The sequence below is a fragment of the Xiphias gladius genome, chromosome 21, assembly GCF_016859285.1.
Source record: "Xiphias gladius isolate SHS-SW01 ecotype Sanya breed wild chromosome 21, ASM1685928v1, whole genome shotgun sequence".
Taxonomy (NCBI): domain Eukaryota; kingdom Metazoa; phylum Chordata; class Actinopteri; order Istiophoriformes; family Xiphiidae; genus Xiphias; species Xiphias gladius.
In genome coordinates, this window is record NC_053420.1 from 7,841,947 (window position 1) to 7,856,871 (window position 14,925).

Genomic DNA, 14,925 nt, shown 5'->3' on the forward strand with positions numbered 1-14,925 from the left:
ACGCTTCACCATGTCAACAGCCACGGTCTTGGTCAACCGAGGGTAAGTGGACTGGAGAGTTGTGGCGAGCAATCGAATAATAGTTTTGCTCAGGCCATACATTTGGTGTTCATTTCTGTTCTAGGCGAGTGTTTTTAGCCGTCGGACTCCCGCTGTTTCCGCCCACGCCGCTGTTGCTCGTCGGGGCGAATCGTGGCTCGTCCCGATTCATGTAAGTGGGCAGTAACTTGGCAATGAAGAAAAGTAACAAGAGACAAGAAATACTTCTTTTTTTTTAACTAACGTACGACAGGCGAACTTCCCGTGTGATCAACTTTCGTGTAAAATCTCTAATGTGACTCTATAAATGCCAAAACAAACGGCACGTGGCTCGTTGGTCTAGGGGTATGATTCTCGCTTAGGGTGCGAGAGGTCCCGGGTTCAAATCCCGGACGAGCCCATTCTTTTTAATTTTATTTTTTGGGGAAAATTGAAGAAAGAGATGGTCATGCTGTTGAAGCAACGTTCAAAACTTTAAAATACACCCCCAAAGAGACCCTAAGATAGGCAATTAGGTACACAGATACCAACAATAAATAAATGACACCGAATGATTAGTAATTCGATCAAAAGCAAAACAATCAACAATTCCGATGGCACATTAATAATTAAGTTGGTTTATCAATCAAAAATGTCACTCACTCGTTCCAGATTTGTTTATTTTTTCTCTTTTATGCCATTATAAATTGTGCTTAGTGTTTCCATTGTAGGACACTTAACTAGATTTAATGAATGAATGAACATTCGTATTATACACACCCTCTTACGTTATTCTTCCCCTTCACCACATCTCAGAGGGAAATATTGTACTTTTGATACGGCATTTATGTGACAGCTATAGGTACTTTTCGGATTAACATTTTTCATGCAAAACACATGATCTGCCTTTAAAATATGATGCATCATTACAGATTGTAGTAACAGTATATAAACTACACAGTATAAAGTAGTTAAGATTAGCCCCACTCTGACCATCTACAACCGTGAAATCTTGCTGTGATGTTTATGCCTTAGTGATAATAAATGCAGTAATATCAGACTATGAATCTCTTTCAAAAGTAATACATTCATTTTTTAATACTTTTTGCTGCTAAGTAAAGAGTCTGATGGATGTTAGTCTACGTGGTTAATGTATGTAGGAGCAGCTCGGGGTGCCATTTGCCACTTAATGTCCCCTCAATTTACCATATTCAGTTTCTAGCAAGCTCATTTCTCTTAACACCCACCAGAGGGCACAATTCACTAAACTAGTTTTACTACATACTGCATACTTCATAGTATGTTGGTGGTATATGGATATACCCTCCGCACAAATCTATTATTTTCATTCAGTAATGTATTCACTTTTTTTTTTTTTTTCTGGTATGCTGCCACAAGAATAAAATTAGACTATATGTGTGTTGTCGCTGACATTCAGTAGACTGTCAACATGCTTATCGTTAAGTGTGTACTGAAATAGGTTGCAGCAGTTCAACCCTGAACAGGATAAGAAGTATAGCAAAAGGGGGCATGGATGCATGGTTACCATTATCCATATATAAAGTGACTCAACTCTTCACTGAAATTGGAGGGTTTTACTTTCATAGTTTTTTATATATATATATGGATAATGGTAACCATGCATCCACCCCCCCCCAGGGTTGAACTGCTGGAACCTATTTCAGTACACACTTAAAGATAAGCATGTTGACAGTCTATTGAATGTCAGCGACAACACACATATAGTCAGATAAACGCATTCACATTCATAAATAAGATCTAGAGTACCCGTTTCATCTAATGTGCGTGTCTTTGGACTGTGAGAGGACATGAAATCTCCGCATGGAAAGGCCCCAGTCAGCAGATCAGATATAAAACCCACAGGCTATCTTGTTGTTAGGAGATAAGGGAAACCCAGTGAATACATGTGTATTTTGACTTTGAAGATTTGTTGGTTTGAAACCAGCCTTGAAACCCTCCCCTCTCACCCATCACGGCCCTTTAAAAGACTTACAGCCGCTGAAAGTGTTATGAGTTATGTTTTTTCTGCATGCATTGAACCCAGCAACATAAACTTGAAAGTCAGTTTTTCGACATGTTGCTGTTGCTGTCAACATCAAATGAGTCAAGTTGCTGCACTTCCCCCAATCTTGCCACTGGAGGCCGTGTAACTGCAAGTACAAGAATGTGTCAGTTTACCGTTAGTTACTGTTGCTACACCCTATTGCACCAATCGACTATTTGATTAATCATCTTATGATTTCAGCTGTACTGGCAACTATAAAACTGTCACTGGCAGATTTGATCAGCTTGTTGGCTAGCCAATGAAACTAGTGTTAGCTTCATGTGTTGGTTGAGAACAATGTTTCCAGCTGATTGATTTTAACATAAAACTCATTTAAAAGGGTTCTTAAATATGGCTACATATGTAATTTCAGGCTAAAAGACTGAGGCTGAGGCTAAAGCTGCATGTCCAAAGCAAAAAAATCAGCATCCTCACCAGATAGTTATCCATGTGGTTAGTCCTAATAATGTAGGATCAGCCTGTGGGTCTTAATATGTTTTTACTTTTAAAAAAAAAAAGAATTTAACTTACAAGAGAAAAGGTTCTGAATATGACAACTAACCAATGTGTAAGGTGAACATAATGCAAAACCAGGCAGCATTGGCCAGGGTTGCCTGAGTCTAAATTTCCCCAAATTCAATAAAGAGCAGGACTGAGCTGCTAATACGACCTTCTGACAGCATCCAGAACCACCTGTGACAGTGGGGAAATGCTACACAGTGGATGTGCTACTCATGAACGGGGCTTTTTTTTTTTAACATAACCTGTAATCACACAAACTAATACAGTTAGATAATGTAATGTGTCTTGGCCTTGAAAGTAACAATTGGCTACTACTGTAGATAGGAAGCTAGTTATAAGGACATTCTAACATCTGCATGTTATGTTACAGGAGATAAAAACACTGTTTACTCAGTTCCTTATTCTTTTTCTCTTGCGTATTTTCGGTTTTGCAATTGCAAAAGAAAGCGGCCACTCTCTACAGTCACTAAGAGCTTCATGCACACTGCTTCAAAGTTCAAGGTGTTAAGAAATCCACAGTCTGACTGGACAACTCAGCCTTACTAAACTATGACTGGACACTTGCTGTGTTGGGGGGGGGTTATTGGATTTAGCAATGGTCAATATTCTGTTCCCTCCCACATCTGTCTTGTGCTTTGGCAGATAATAACCCACGCTTGTTGTGTGCACCATGGTCTTTGATGTCTCTCTTATGTGAAAGGATCCTGCATTTCATCAGAATCACTCTATATTCCAGGCACAACTGCTGCAGATTTCCTTTCACCTTGGAGAGACACACATGTGTTTGGCAATTTACCTCGGTGTCTGTCTGTCTGCTTCAATCCTCAACACTCTTATCTTGGCAAACCCTTCCCACCGCATATCTTGACCGACTTAATTTTAAGTAGGATGTGCAATAGATGATTAGCAATTCTCTCCTTCACTCATATATCAAAAGCCTAAACCTGACTGGATGATTGCACCAACTACTGAGCTCCCATTAGATTTGAGGTGATTGAGGTACAATCACTAAATCACTCTTCACTTTATATCATCAACAACCAGTCTTAACACTTGTTAGAGCAGTTTAGGGGGTTTTAGAGCCAGTGGGACACATAATCATCCCAATGCCCAACACATAGTTTACTGATTGCTTGATGCTTAATTAACTCAGTGGATGTTTTCAGGATTAAAATCTTAGAACATAAGATATGTAGTGTATGGGGCTTTGTGAGGCTATAACTTTTGCCAGTCCTGGCTTCAATGCTGCCTGAGGCATCCTGAGTCTGACGCAGCCAGATTACAAGTAGGATCTTTGCCTCTACATGACAGTCTACAGTAAGTAAATGGTTTACAAATCAGTTTCTGAAGTACTCCTTACAGCTGCCGAAACTGCCTAATATTGGGTAATGAAACGTAAAGCTGAACCATTTCAATATACAGTTGCACTCTGGTGGTTATTGCCAATAGGATAGAGTCTAACTCTTTAATTTCAATATTTTAAAAACCCTAAAATAAATAATACTATAACTTTAATAAATAATACTTTTCCTCCTGCTCTATTAAAAAATTGCCTAAGTCTCGAAAGTTCGCAACAGAAGATTCTGTTTTTTTAGTGTTCAAATTCCGTTTATGCTGAGCTGCCACATTTTGGGATATTTTGAAGGCTCTATTTTGAATTTTCTTTTGATACTTTACCAGTTACTTTGTCAATACATGGAACTTGTGATGATATATACCACCTCTAAATCAATGTAAATTATTTTTCTGAGCATCCAGGGGCAGGGCTCCAACTAATGTTTATTTCGTTACTGATTAATTTGCAGATTATTTTGTCGGTGAATGGTTTGGTCTATAAAACATCAGAATCCAGTAATCCAGCAGTTTAATAAATATCCTGACATCCCAGGCTACAAAATGGCAGAACTTTACTTGAACCAAGTGACCTGTCCAATTTTCTTGAAGAAACCAACTCATCCTTGCGTAAAATAGGGCTGACCGCTGGTTGTTATGGGAAAATTGGAGGATAATGACACACTCAGTTAAAATACTTGTTAAAGATTTAATGTGATTCAGCTTTAACCTTACATAACTGGTCCAGAATGCAAGTTAGCCAATATAATCTACAACTTGTGAACTTAAAGTGTAAAGACGGGTCATCTGAAAATATAACACAGTGAAGGTGCAAAATCACTCTTCATTCATCTCAATGAGTAGCTGAACAAGTCCTTTTATATTTAAAACTGAGTTTAATTTATCCAGTTGATGCTGTCTGTCATTTATGTCCGTTCAACAATTAAACTGTTAACTATCATTTCATTGTCAACTGTAAATCCATGTCCAATTTCATATTCGTTTTCACTTATACTAACATTAGGAAGTAACAATTTAGTTAATGATCAAATCTACACTCAAAACTGAAATTTCAAACCTCAAATGCTCCTCTGGGAGCATACGTCATCTTTAAAGATTTATATAAAGGAAAGTTTTGCTGCAGAACCATCAACCCAGTCTGAAGGAGCACGTTTGTCTCTTAAATAATCATCGGACCTGTTTGACAGATAATTCTATCACATCCATCTGTAGTGTTTAGCTGTGTCGATAATTTGAACTGACATAATGGTTGATTATTGGTAGAGCGGCAGGAAATCCTCAAAAAAGGCTTTTTTTTTTTTTTTTTTTTTTTTTATAAAGTTGGCCCATCTGTACCCAAGATATAATAAAACACAATGCTGAAATGGTATGTAAAAAATAAGATTATAAATAGAAGCCATAAAGGCGAGGAAATGGCAGCTAAAGATAAAAATATTGATGTCTACTAATTAAATCATAAGAAATAAGGCTTTCTTTTTGCAGCAAATTCTCAGTCTTTGCCCACCGGGAGACCTCGTTTGAACGACTAGGTCTGTGGACTAATAAATATTACTTATAATAATCATTTTTAGACCATCTTGAAGATACACAACAGTGGTACCCACAACTGTCTTTGTCATTTTACGTTTTTATGTTTTTTTCCAAAATTTTTTTAGTAGAGGGCTTGAGAAATCTCAAAAAGCACAGTTAAGTTTCGTTATATACAGAGTGGAATACAAACAGAGGTCTTGGATTTCAGCTATTACCAAGGAAACATTTTACCAAGTAGAATTGTAGGACAAAATCACAACAACTTGTTTTGCTTGGCAATATTTTTCCTCAGTTTGAATAAAAATATGTATACACACTAGATGCTCCATATTTTGGAAACACTAAATTAAGTTAGAAATTGACTCATCAACTGAAATGGACTGTCTCGGGGCAACTGGCATGACAAACAAACAAACAAACATAACCTGTCAATGACTGTCACGAGTGACCTTTTGACCTTTGTTTCCCTTGGCTGGCTGAGATTTCCTGCCACACAGGTTTTCACAGCTATAACAAGCATCTGCATGAACCCGAAATTCTCCCAGTGCAAACACTCCTTATCCTTTCCTCCAGAAGCCTCAATTAGAGAAGATTTTTTTACCCAGAACATAAAGTTCAAAGTCTTGTGAGCATTTTAAAGTTTGAACGAATTCTGTAGCTGCACATTTGTCAGCAAGCTTTGAAAACCGAGTGGGTTGAAATGTTCCTCTCATAGACTTCCATTATAAAATCATTATTTTCAAAAATGAATATAAAATTTCTGTTATATGCTAAAAACACAAAAAGTAGGAGCAAAGTCTTCTGAACAAGCTGCACAGTTTGAATGATGTTCATAGCACAGTCTATGCCGGATTGGATATGCGGCAAAGTTTGAAGCTATAATTAACAAAATGAGCAAATGGGACAACAAAGTGTGTGTGCTGGACAGCTGATCATTTAAAAATTAGTTTAAAAATATTTTAAAAGCTTTGATGCCAGAACCCAAAAAAACGGGAACTACAAATAAAAGAAAGGCAATGAATCATTTTCTGAGCTTTTTCTCTTATTCTTTCTTTGTGCACTATCATTTCTATCTCTCAGTCTTTGGTTCTCAGCCCCCAAACCCCCAGCTATTTTTCAACAGTAATCAGTGGTTAATCCCATTTTATAGCCAGATGGACAGATAGAAGGTCTGAGTTTCATAAGCATGGGATTACCTTCTGATTACTGTCTGGTTATCAACATGTTTCTTAACACATTCTTTATATTGGTTTTTTACTTTCCAACACACTCAGCGTAGACGAGTTGGATGAGATAAAGACAAAGAAACAACACTTTTTAGGATAAATAGAGACATTGAATTGATGAAGAATGTAAACTATAATCTTGCAGTGACCACAGAAAGGATATCTTCTTGGGCTGTAGGCTAAAGTACAAGCAGATGTCTGATAGAGCTCTTAGAGTTTACTCTACAGAAAACTGTATGTTTGCTTTCATTGATGGATCAAGTCAGCTGAAGGGAGGAATGTATGTGTAATGATTGACCACCAAGGTTTGTTTGGGAATAAGTGGATCCCAACAGTCACTTACTACCACATATGAAAGAGTCTTCTGTTTCATCAGAAATTCAAGCAGCCATTCATATGCTGACATCTTGAAAAAGCAAATAGGAGCTAGCTGTTCTAACAAAGAGTAACTGGACCGACTGTTAATTGCCATGGAACGAGGCAAAGGCCCCCAATATTGTGTTTTAATTGGGGGCATTATCAACAGTGGCAGCCTGTGGGAGAAGGGATTTGGGTTCACCAATCAGGTTAATTGGATATTAACTGTACTTGGCGAGTTATTCTCTTCTGTGATCATCAGATGAATACGGCAGTTATGGGACACCAGCCAAAGTAAAATACTCCGCTTCATTTAGAATTTCTATTCTGAAAACAGTATGGATTTAAAAAAGTTATCAATTTTTACATTTTGCCTTTTGATATGGTTTTTGTTATTTGCATTCTACTGTACCAATGTTGTATGCAGCAGAACGGTAATCATCTTGTTCAATTTGGATAATTTATTGGTGATGTGATGTGAACTCCTTCATAGTGGGAAATCCTTCCTCCCGCGTCTGTGATAGTAAATGTTCCCTGACCTCAGATACAGAACCTGATGTGAACTCTAACAAGTCTCATTAGTTTTCTATCTGTCCCGGTTAATCTATTGCAGTGACTCCTTTCGGGCTTAAAAAGCTCATTAAAGGTTAACTTGGTGTCCTCTCTCCCACACTGGGATTTTCAAGGTAACAAGAGGGAAATAGTGCTATGTTCACTATGTGGATTAGCTTATGCATGCAGCTGTGGAATACAGTCAAGACACTGGGTGGGGGAGGTGAGGAAGGACTAAAAGGAGAGGGCAGAGGGGATATAATTGGAACCAGGAGACTACCAAAGAGATCAGCTCTGCTTCATTTCAAAGCTCTTTTCTCAGGGAATGTAAGAGGAAAGAAAGCCGGTGCAGAGGTGAAGCATGCAATCAAATGATCCAATTTGAAAAAAGAGTTGAAGCAGTTTTAGAAATAAATCATGAACCAAAATTGACTCTTCAGTGTTATCAAGATAATCAAGCCCATCAAAATGGTCTTATTCTAACAACCACAGACTTAAAGTTTTAGTTTATATTGTTTGTTGTCATCAGTTAAACACCTTGTAGCCTCACTGAGGAGAGTCGGTTTGTCAGTTCAAATCATGTTGGTGAATGTTTAAGGAGTAGGATGTGCTCTTTTTGACTCCTTGTATTGTGTGCATAATCCAGATCTCTGATTTTGGATTGAACACTAATTCATTTTCTGAGTCCAGCTAAAGATGGCACATAACAGACAATGAAAATGTCATAAATGCACAGCTGCTCATCAGGAAAATCTAGTGTCATCAGTTAAGACTTTAATCAAAACTTTTCCAGCATCTTGACATGAAATTCAGCTCAAAATATCAGAAGAGGAGAGGTTGGATCAAATGAGTGTTAGCTCCTCCAAGACTTCTTTCAGAGATTTTTTTTTTTTTGGATTACACATCAATAAACTTCATTAAGACTCTGGTGGCCTTTTTACAGCTTCGGTATTCCCATACATCCAGTTTATTACTGCATCTATTCCTTGTGTCTTTTTTTTCATTTCCTTTTTATATGTATATTTCTCTTTTTTATGTTCATCTTTTCCTGCAGGAAATGTTTAAAAAAAACTATGTTTTTTTTTTAAATATAGAAAAATGAAATTTCTCTCATTAGACCTGAATGAGAGTTGTATCCTACTGCTCAATGCTGTACAACAAACTGCCCCCTTGGTATAGTGAAGATTAACTGTACTATAATCAAACGGCTAAGTCACCCCCTCTCTCACTCTAACTGTCTTTCTCTCACCCTACCTCCCTTTTCTCTTCCAGCCTTAACATCGCTGCGCAGCCTCATCTGCCTTTCTAGAATACACTGGGAGGTCTTGGTTGTCTAACCAAGAGTGCTGAAATAGTGGTGACCTTATACTGGCTGCCGGAGTCTCCTCGGGAGTATTTAGTCAGTCCTCTGTCCAGTACCTTGCGCAGAAATAGCTTTTAAAGTAAATATTAGCCTCTCAAGGATATTTGATAGAGGCATTATTGCATTTTCTCATATTCCTTTGGAAAAATAAATAAGATCTATTACAACATATATAACACACACTTCAAGAAACAGATGGAACTTGCTGCACTTCAAAATCAACTGATTTGTCTTGGTCCATCAGAATAACCGCTCATTGTTTAGCCTTGAATCTTGAGTTCATTAAAAATTATCCGTGAATTTCCTGGTGGTCTTATGGGGCCTATCTCTGTAGCCCCCAGAAAGACAAAAGACAGGGAAACACACAGTTGAAACACACTTAGAGAAATTCATATTCTCCCAGTACCACTCATCCTTATGACAGAGATTTTGGTTTGACCGTCAAAAACACCCATCTACAATTTTACTTTATTATCTGAAAAATTGGGTTGGCATCAGAGATATTGCCCAAGACTTAAATTTAAAAAAATCAAACAGAACTTTTTTGGTCATGATTGGAGATGTCTTCTTTTCGGTGAATCCTTTCTTTTTCTTATCTATTATCCGGAAACACATATTCCCAGTACGGTCGGACTTCCATTAACCCCCTCGCATCAAATATAAATCCATCTTAACTGCTATTTAAAGTGTAAAGTTAGGCAACTAACAGTAAGGTTAATGAAAAACAATAATGATTTTTAGTAAGAGACAGAATGGAAACCCCACTTTCCACTGTCAAAGCTACACATTTTGTACAGCCAACCATCCACCCAGGCCTCGTTGTTTGGCCATATAATTTTTGAGCTGCCTCGACCTTTGCTTTGTAGAATTATTTTCCAACAACTATTAGAACTTTTTGCTTATCGGAATCATTCGAAAAGAATTTGGATGAACAACCAAGAATATTACTCTTCTGGTGAAAGCACCTCGCATCACCACATATGCTATCCATTTTATCACTGGAAAAAGTTTTCGAGGCCAACCAACAGATTTCCTTAGTCAGTTAAAGGTTAGGGTAGTTGAGAGAGGACCAGAAGGTATTTACTTCTGTGGAAATAGAAGATTAATTAATTAATTAAGACGTGAATGCAGCAACAGCATCAGGCCTTTTCTCAGATCGAAAAAAATTCTGTTAAATGTTGGATGTAACTAATTAGCAGAAGCAGATAAGTGAGGCTGAAGGAAAGGAATACAAGTATTCTCGTGATTGTGTCCACTCCTGACAACGGGTTATGTTAACATTGTATTAGTCACCTCCAGTGAAATGATTGGGGTGAGCAGTGCAAGCCTCCTAAAGCTTTCCAAATAAACTTCAGTTTACATGAATCATTTCAAATGCCAAAAGGAAAAACAGAACAGAAAAAACAAAACTGAACACAAAAATTACTTATCTGGATTAACAATTGTGGCTTACGTCAAAGGAATCTTCTTTTGGGATAACTTGATGGCTAACCAAACAACCTGCCTAAGGTTGTTTTGGAACCAACAGTAGCAACATATGCATGGAGCAAGTTGGTACCCAGCTCAACTTTTGTTGCTGCAGTATCATTGCCAATGTGCTGTGTTGGTCAATCAAATAATGCAGATTTGTGGTGGCTTCCTTTCTAATTTAAATGCTATTTCTGATGTTAATTTCGCAGTGCCTATGATGTAAGATTAAACTGTTGCTGCTGTGATAATTTTCCAGAGTTGTAAAAATACTACTGTTTTAGAGCAGGGCTGATTTTAGCCTGAATCCCTGCATGTCAAGAGATTATTTGAGCCTGCAAGTTTCCAAACTGCAATAATAAAATGACAAGTTACAGTACACAGTATGCAGTTGTCATTTACTGCCACCACACAAATTTTCCCAAATACCAGTACATGTCGCCTAACTCCATCTGGTACAGTATTGTGTATATACAGAAGGTTTGAAAGAGACAACCGCCAGTCAGATCAAAATCCAACACACACCTGTTCTCATGCATCAAGGAAATTGTATATGCATGTAAAAGACAGTAATCTGGGATTCCGTCGATCAGCTCTCTCTGAAGCTGCTCCATTGTGAAGTGAATAGGAGACTGACTTTGCGCACCCAGTGACAGTACAATAAGAGACAGCAAAGCAGAAAGTAAAAAGAGTTATCTTATCAATGGCTCACAGTTGGTGAATGCAGCTGGTGAAATTGGCTGACATCCAGAGGGAAGAATCCCAGCCAGAAGTCACTCTTAAAATTTATGGAATTGAAATCCACTGCATAATCACTCAAACGGCAGCTCCCTTGATATATTTGCTTAACTAAGCAAGCCAAAGAGTTTTGGCTTTGTTTCACAAAATGCAAGAACGGCAACTGGCTGCCAACCTAAAACACTCATGTATGTCCCTAATTTTTTAACAGTAGTCATAATGGGTGATGTCACTACTTTGACAGGGTTCAAACTGTTGTTTGTTGTGTGTTGAGGTAATTGGAGATAATTGGGGATCTTTTGTGTGAAGTTAAAAGCTTGGTTTCATGTGTGTCTAATTAGTACGTAAATTTGCTGGGCACATTCGTCCCTGACTTTATTGGGAATTTTTCCTTCCATAAATTTAAACCACTACGGCTGGTCTCACTCTCAAGATCATTCATTTCCAACAGTCTTCAGTTCCTGCGTTTTTTGGGCGGATTTCCAGCTATTATATTAATGACTGCGAGGTTGTCTGTGAGAAGAATTTGAGAACCAAAATGAAAATATGTGCAAAAGTCAGGGCGGAGTCCTGATTCTTTCTGCCCTCATTAGCTGCAAAGGGATTAGCCCTCATGCTGGCTGCCCTCAGAGGGGTGATGGGAGCAGGGGGGTGTAGAGAAAGGCGATTAGGACATGTTCACCTCTTCCCAGTTAGAAATGATAAGAGACTATGAGATTATGAACAGGTTCAGAAATGTGCAGAGGGAATGACAAAAGTACTCAACACAGCATCTAAAGAATTAGCAAGTTTAGTAGCTAGAGGTAACCTTGGTAAAAATCCTTATGAATATAGTAAATATTAAACTTCCTTCTTGACATTTAACTAAGTATTTTGCATAGTGGATCCTGTTGTGGATCATTGCTTGTTTTATTAAATGCACTCAACTGAACTAGATCACCCAAGGGAAGGGGGTCAACAGCTCCATTTTTGCCCAGAGAATGATCTCTGCTTTGAAAAGGGGAGAATTAGTATCTTCTTGCAGCCTCACTGCTCCTTTTATACAGCAGCCCCGTAGCTGTCAGCCTTGCCTTGCTTTCTTAGTTTAATCTGTGTGAGGCTCTAAAACACAACACACTCCTTTTCTATTCATTTTTTTCAATTATTCAACCATGCCCACAGTAAATCAAAGTGGCAGAGATCATGACACAGATTGAAGAGAGGGTCCCTGATAAAGAGATGGATTGATTGATTGATATAAAACATCATCACTCAAAGTAAAAGTGGCCAAACCAACGGGAGAGAGATAAATTTAGCACAGAGGGGATGAAATGGAAAGCATCAAGCTGTCACAGCATGCTGCGCGGAGAGATTGAGGTGATGCGTATGATGAACGACTTGATATCAGTAGTGTCAGGGCGAGTGACGCTTTGATGACACAGTCAGAACTTTTCGGGGTCGACCAAGATCTATATCTACAGCAGAACAGTTACAGTTCTTTCCATTACATCCAGGCAGTGAAATATCTGACTGAGACCGATGATCAACTGACAAGGAGGATCTTGTACATAAAAGAGTATATCTATTTGTCCCGGCTCTTCATTGAAGCTATATTTATACCCACTTATACCCATTTCCTCGAAAATTGTAGACACACATAATTGTTATCTTCGCAAACTTTGGGATCTCGCCTAGAATTAAAAAGTTTGGTGGTTTTGAAAAATGTTTGGCTATGCAGCATGAGTTTGTAAAGACTGGCCCACCATTAAGGGTTAAAAGGCCATAGCACTGTGTTGTCATATTTTACCTCTGTAACTACAAATTAGCTATATTTTACAGGTTTTCTAACCCTTTTCAAATGCAGAATATACAGCCATAGATTTTTGGATGTATTTCTACCACCTTTCCAGAAAGCTATTGGTTGACATTAATTTCTTTATGGAGTATGGAATTTGAAGCTTGTTTTGTGTAATGCTTTACAGTGAACATCAGCTCTGCCAATGTGACATGTTAACAAGTTACAATACAACAACCTTATACGTAACCAACACCTCCCAGCCTCCAATTACTCACAAAGCTCATAAGCCAAAAAAGTTTTCTAGCTCCCAGGTTTGCTTCCGTGTTGTTGCTGCCCACTGCGCATACTGTATGCATGATTCTCGCACTGGCCTCGACGGCGTGTACCTGTTAAGATCATTGACTTCATGGATGACGTCAGGTAAATAAAATACCTTTTCTTGAATCTGGTAAGGTTTTCCAAATATATAACCTTTATGATTTAAAAATTTATAATACAAAGTGTAATAATTGACCTTGTTTGCACTTGGAGGTGTCCTGTCAACAGTTTACAGCTGTCTCTTTTGTAATAGAGGTCTATGGGGAAAATGCTTTTTGGGACTTTTTCATATACTGTGAGTGGCCACTTGGTACAGGCTGATTGGTGGCACTGTATCCAGCTCTATTAATACATCAATGATGTAGCTAGGGAATTATATAGAAAGATTATATTCCCATTCTTTGTTCCGGCTTCTATGCTCTGAATGTTCATTGTTTCTGTAACTGGGGTAAACAGCCATTAATTGGCAAAACACCTGATATATAAAAATAAATGAACAAATCAGGGACGTTGGCATGTTTCAGACATCTTAAACAGAGCTAATGAAAGCTTGGAATGGTAGATAAATTACTGATTTTTAAAACAAAGTAGAATGGTTTGAAAAAGGTTGACTTGAGAAGTGAAGTAGACATGAATTGTAGTCAATGGGCTAAATTTTGCAAAGCCACTGGTTTTATCCTTTAAGGGGTTGACAGTTAAATTTACTACTGTACAGTAATAGTGGACTTGAACTGGAGAATTGTGTACATAAAAATCAAGATCCCATATATAACCAAAGGCTTGGGTCAAAATTACAGTGTTTCTGGTATGCAACCTTATACGGAACAAGGCTTTGTGATATGAACTCCCCAGAGACTATGGCTTGCAAGAGAAAATTGTACGTCTGGTGAGGCCACCACAAGCATCTCTATAGACCTGACTCGATTCCAGCTGCCACGAGTGAAAGAGGACTGCGCCAGTCATGGCTTATCAACTTAACTTCTTGCCTTGTCGTTGATGGATTTCATAACAAAGCTCTTACAAGGCAACCACCTTTAAGTGTCAAGCAACACACAAAGGCCTTCTCCTGGTTTCATCACCCTTGTCATCATTTTACGAAATAAAAGGTTCATTATTCTGGAAATCCAAGAAGCACATACATGGTGAGGCATGTACAAATATATTTGAGAGTGAGATGAAGTTGGGGATTGAAAGCCCACTTGAATATTCATGCTATACAATCTGATACCCATCGTTATCTTTCGCTAAATATAGAATACAAAAGATTAAAACAGGATTAAAGGACAACAATTTGTAGCTGCCGAGAGGCATAGAAGATTTGTAATCTGCAAAGCAAGTTTACATAAAAGCATGAAGTGTCCCCCGAGGCCTTCAGTAGATTCCACACAGCCATTATGTGTGCTGATATTGAGAATGTACTAGTACCCACATGAGGACTTGATCTCATACACGTTTAAGCTAAACCACCACTTTTCATGCTTCAGCCAACATGAGTCCTCTGTTTTCCCAGTGAGCACGTGATTTCAAGGAATGAGTGGCTTCAGTCCATTCACATTCCATGCAAGCCACAACAGAGCAGATGGAAAAGTACAACATACAACATATGTGACCCCCTAAAGAAAAGGATGTTCACTAACAC

General features: G+C 38.2%; 1 non-coding gene across 1 annotated transcript; it reads left to right on the top strand.

Annotated features, from left to right (window-relative positions):
• The first annotated feature begins 367 nt into the window (after positions 1-367).
• trnap-agg lies at positions 368-439 on the top strand. Its single transcript has one exon. It is a non-coding gene; the product is annotated as a tRNA-Pro (tRNA).
• Positions 440-14,925: the final 14,486 nt, after the last annotated feature.